This window comes from Patella vulgata, chromosome 1, assembly GCF_932274485.2.
Source record: "Patella vulgata chromosome 1, xgPatVulg1.2, whole genome shotgun sequence".
Classification (NCBI taxonomy): Eukaryota; Metazoa; Mollusca; class Gastropoda; family Patellidae; genus Patella; species Patella vulgata.
The window spans coordinates 67,267,063-67,272,528 of record NC_065879.2 but is presented as its reverse complement, the minus strand read 5'-3'; the positions used below and the strand labels follow the sequence as shown (position 1 = coordinate 67,272,528).

Below are 5,466 nucleotides of genomic sequence, written 5' to 3'. Positions count from 1 at the left end.
CTCCATTTCATGATTAAATCAAGAATGAAAGTGCAGCAGCAAATGGTATCCTAATCCAGTAAACATCGCAGGCTAGCGTTGACATCTAGAGTTGATTATGATCTGGATAAGTTAATTAATGTCTATTATAATTTAGATAACATATCAGGCCTACAGAAAGACCTGCAATAGGCAGATTTAGCTCTTGCATAATGTATCTTTAATAATTACAGTTCCATGTCTCAACCGACATTCATATTTGCAAATATGTGTTTATTAATGTAAAAAATGTCCAGCTGACAAGCACCTTGTTTAAATGGCTAGGCTGCTTTGTAAAAAAAGTAAAGAATCAGAGGGGCAATACCTGTCTTGTGAAAATCACGCGCTTTGGGTATTAATTGAGAGAAGGAAAGTATCAGATTTAGATAGACATGACACTTGTAATATGGGTGTTCACGTCCCAAAACAATGAATACCAGTTAGTTTAGAATCAGAATTATAGTACAATGCCCTTGAAAATTATAACCTATTGGTTTACTTACCTCCGATCTCTGTCGCGTTCATGTTGTGGACATGGCGTACAGGTTACTTTAAATATTCTACTCTATTCTCCGGTATATGCAGTATCGACTCTTAAGGTACGCCGAAATCAATAATTTCCTCGGTTACAGATTCACCCCGCCCCGCCCCGCCCCTGTCGGCCCACAACAGTCTTCACATGGAAATTCCAGAAATAATGCGTCATGGAGGCGCTCCATTAACCAAGAAGCATGTTTTCCGAAAGTCTGAAAAAGGCTAGCCTAGAAACGCATACGAGGTGTTTGGATTATAGTCTGTTGGCACCAAAATCGACACGATTTGGGACAAGAAATTCCATTTGGAATAGCGTTCACATCACAGCAGAGAGAGAGGTCAGTTGGGATGGGCTCGCGACTTTCTTTCATATGTGGGGATGGTGTACTGTACACCATTGTATAAAATCAATACATCTTGAACAAACTTATTTGCCAGTATTTTTATCAATCGACTCATTTTCATTCTATACTGTTTACGCCATATACACTGTATAAATAACATGTATTTTGATGTTTGCACGGAATAATAATTTGAAGGTTGGTGGGGGGCGGGGGTGCGGAGATTACATTTCCCACCTGACTTGCCCTAAACGTTTTATTATAGCAATAAATAGTAAGTTAGACCCGTATCTAAATATTCATATACAATTTTATTACAAGAAAATACTATGGGATTAAATGAGAAGAAAAAAACAACAAAAAAAAAAACAAAACAAAAATCACTTAAAAATAATAGTGCATAACGTTCCACAATGTCAGATACTTTTTGATCCGATCACTCAGTTCAATTTTAAATATCTGAATATAAATGTATAATATATACGTATTTAATATTTCACATTCCTTATAGTCTAATAACAATTTCTTTTTCGTGTTTATGTCATTTACACTTGCACTACGTAGACCAATAATATATATATGTACCGGTACATGTCGAAAGAAATAAATATCTATTTTTAATTAGAGTGGATGAAATAATAAATAAACATCGTTTATTGTTATGTAATATGGCGAAACGTTATTAAAAATTAAAATAAAAGCCACAAAAACACAAACTTCAAACAATTGGAAAAAATCAAATTCAAAATAATAAAGTAACACTCAAAATAACATAATAATATACAAAACTGAACTAAATATAGATGTTAAAAAGCTGCTCTATATGAGAATGTTCTTTAAATTGCATTGAAAATCCTTGGGAAAGGGCAGAATAAATTATTTCTTAATTCATTTTTAAGAATTTGTTAAAAAATCGAAAGTATAATCAGTGTAATTACACTATCATAATTCTGTCAATCAATTTCTTAATAAATAACCTAATGATAATTATGGTACGTAGATATTTAATATTTCGATTGATGATAATTTATTACATGTGGCCTTTGTCTATGAGGATATGAGATATTGCACTTCAATGGAAAAACAAATATTTAACTGGCGAAATTGAAACTTAAACGGCAAATCAGCTCTAATAATTGTTGCAACTCGGGTTATTCCCCTTTACGATAGGTATTACAGTAAAGCATTAGGCCCCTACACGTACTGTTGATATATTTCTAACGGTCATTATCAGAAATTTCGTTGGTTTGATAAATTATTTCATTTAGTAATCTAAACTTGAACGTGAGTTACTTCCCCTTCCTTCGCCCGAGTAGCCTATTTGGCTAGTTCCACATTGCAGGCCTATAAGCTGATTAATTTCTCATTTGGGGAGTTAGCATGGCGAAGAATTAATGTCTGTAGTACTGTTGAATGTATAATATAGCCTAATCGTAAAATTCTATGTTGATTTGCAGACTGATCTCGCAGTCTTTGAACCTACACGGACTGAATAGCCTCCCCTTGCTAACGCTATAGGCATGGTTTTACAATAATTTCTCTTTTCTAATGTAACATTCTGGTCTCCTAAGTTTACTTTTGTTTCCATCTTCAAGAATGAATCTGCCATATAAGGAAATCTTCTTTATCTTGAGTGCTGTCTACATTATCTGGAAACTCATCACGGCCCACAACTCTTCCACTTCTCTGAAATTGATTTTAAAAACATGATGAACGAAAAGTCAGTGGGCATTCTTCGACAATTTTAGACAATGAAAAACTCACCCACCTCTTCCAATGGACATAATATGTTTAGAACATATTTCGTTATTATTATTTTCGTTTGGTTATTTCAATTTTTTTCTAACATGGGTGGGATTTGCTTGGTTTTCTTTTGTGGTCTTTTAGATTAAGAATGGTAGTCTATCTTTATTTCGACAATAATATTCTAACTTTCAACGGTATATAAAACAAAAAGAACAAAACTTCTGTTTATTTTTTAAATAAATATGTGTTCTTTTGCTTTAATCCACCTAAACATGTAATATGCAGTTCGGTATGATGCATGACCTACAATGCATAGTGGTCAATTATGGGTGAATTCTAATTTATTACTAAAGCAAAACGAATAGTGTTAGTCTAGGGAACTGGTGTGATCATTATAGTTTATTATTCAACAACTTACTCTGTTTATACCCTTTAGAGGGGTCGAGTTCCATGCCCTTAAAATAGAAACTATTCCAACACTGGAAGCAAGTATTGCCATGGTTGCAAAAATATACTTTTGTAAATTTTGCATTAATACTGTAAGTTCTAGTTGTTGGTTTGATATCCCGACCTGATCTCAGAAAAAAATTGACTATTAATGCAAAGGCCTAATGTACGTTCGTTTTAAACGTTTTATTTGTTATTGTGACGACATAACATTGTGATGTCATAAATCTAAGCATAACCCAGCTTTTGAATGTGAAGTAAACAAGTCTGTCTTTCACATGTTGGTCGTCCTTTAAAAGAGTAATATCAATATTTTCCTTTTGGCATACGCCGTCAACCCAGTCCAAAAGGTGTTGCATCTATCGCATTTTATCTCATTTGGGTAATTCTTGAGACTGGTCGCATTATTTCTATTACTTATTTGTTGTAAAGCTTTCATTGTCATAGTGAAGCCCGTATCATTACATGCCCTGGGCTGACCCCAAGATTTATTCACTTGATTTGGCATATGTTGTTTATTTCTTGTCTTTGTAGTTTGTCTTGTCCTCGGGTTGGTCTTATCGACTTTGTTCCCGTTACATGTTTAGGCCTATGACATTGATAAATACACAGTTTTTTACTATTGAATTTCAATTTGGATGGAATAAGCGAAAATAATCGATGTTCTGTTTATTATCTACATTTCTAATTTAACTTTCAACAGTTCATCGAACTATAAAAGATCTAGGTTTATAGCATAATCTATAGAATCTCTTTGATTTGCGTGAAAACAGCAAGGTAAAAATATAAATTAAAAATTTAATCGTATAATCGATCTCATAACATGTTTTTATTAAATTTATTCTTTGAATGGCATTTAGTAATTGGAACATAATCGAACAACACACTATTTATGGATAACAATTACTATGGTTTATTTCACTGCGAAGTCAACAAGATTTCACATGTCGAAACGTCGCAGTGAAATAAACCATAGTAATTGTTATCCATAAATAGTGTGTTATTCGATGTTATTAATTACTTTAGATTAAAGTCTCATGACGTCATTGAATCTCAGAAACGAATATCTGTCAAAAAATGGTTTAATTCCGTTCAGTATTAAAGAAATTGTAAATTTATCAGCTTTCTGCAGACGATACAGGGGAGTATCTACCGTTGATTTTGTTTTATTACTTTAATTATAAATGATTAAATTTAATACTTTTAGCGTAGATTAATATGGAAAAAAATGGCGGTTATAAGCAACACATTGTTGAACTGAACTGGGTATTGTGACGTAGTAGGGTCAATAGGAAAATGCTCCTAACACATAAAAATCATATTCAACGCTCCGTGCTCCTTCTCCCACATTTTGTCATCCGAAAACAAACCATCCGAATATTTTCATTTAATTCAGACAAGTATCAAAAGTAAAGATATTCAGCGAAAACTGTATTGTCCCCCTTGGGGCTAATTCCCCCTGTGCATTGTAATAGCATTTTGTTATGAAACTTGAAACCAAGATTTTCTTACGTCAATTGATAACTAGAACTTTAAAATAGTTTATCGACACGGTTTCTTTGGAACAACACAAAGATAGAAACATGGGTCTAGCGTATTGAAATGAAATATTCAATGGGGTGTATACAACGTCCCACTTTTCTGCATCGACTGGGCAAATGAAAACGGGCATATATCATACAACGTATTATGGGGTAATTTGTGCTACGACCTGCTCTTATTTCGAATCCTAACTGTCAATGTTTCTTTCATGTGCACGACAACGTGTAGGCTACACGAGACCTCGGTTTTTCGTCCCATTCGAACGACTAATCTAACGCCTTATATTATCCACACTAACTGTGTAATGAAGACGGGAAAACACAAAGAGAAGCGGAGGTTTCGATAAAAGTCGTCCAGAATTTTAGAAATAAAACTATTCGAAACAAATCTTCAAAATAGAACTATTCAATCAGTGACCTTGCATTGAAAGGGAGATAATCGCCGTGTATGCAGCTAATTTATAGCCCGGGCTTAAATATGTACTTAAATTTTTATTTTAGTATTATAAATCAAGGGAATATGTAATGATAAATTATATAGATAATTTTGTCTTACCTTTTGGTATTTAGCATCCATAATGTTGAATTGTTCCGTGCTTCAGTGATAGATCTGTAAATATAGGATGTAGGTCTAGTTATTTATAGTGAGTATATTTGGCAACAGGTTGCTATATGTAATTGCTATGGTACTAGAGATGCTGTCTGATAATCATTACTACATACAATGTGTATATAAACAGTTTCACGGGCACCTGCTATGACGTAATACACTGTCTTAAAGGTCATCTTTCATATCCAATCAAAAAGAAAGTGAAGATAAATAATATAAATACGAAATA

General features: G+C 33.3%; 1 long non-coding RNA gene across 1 annotated transcript; it reads right to left on the bottom strand.

Moving 5' to 3' along the window:
* Positions 1 to 1,185: 1,185 nt before the first annotated feature.
* On the bottom strand, positions 1,186 to 5,466 carry LOC126820599 (uncharacterized). Its single transcript, XR_007680019.2, has 2 exons — positions 5,184 to 5,466; positions 1,186 to 2,579 (listed from the first exon to the last, which is right to left on the bottom strand). It is a non-coding gene; the product is annotated as an uncharacterized LOC126820599 (long non-coding RNA).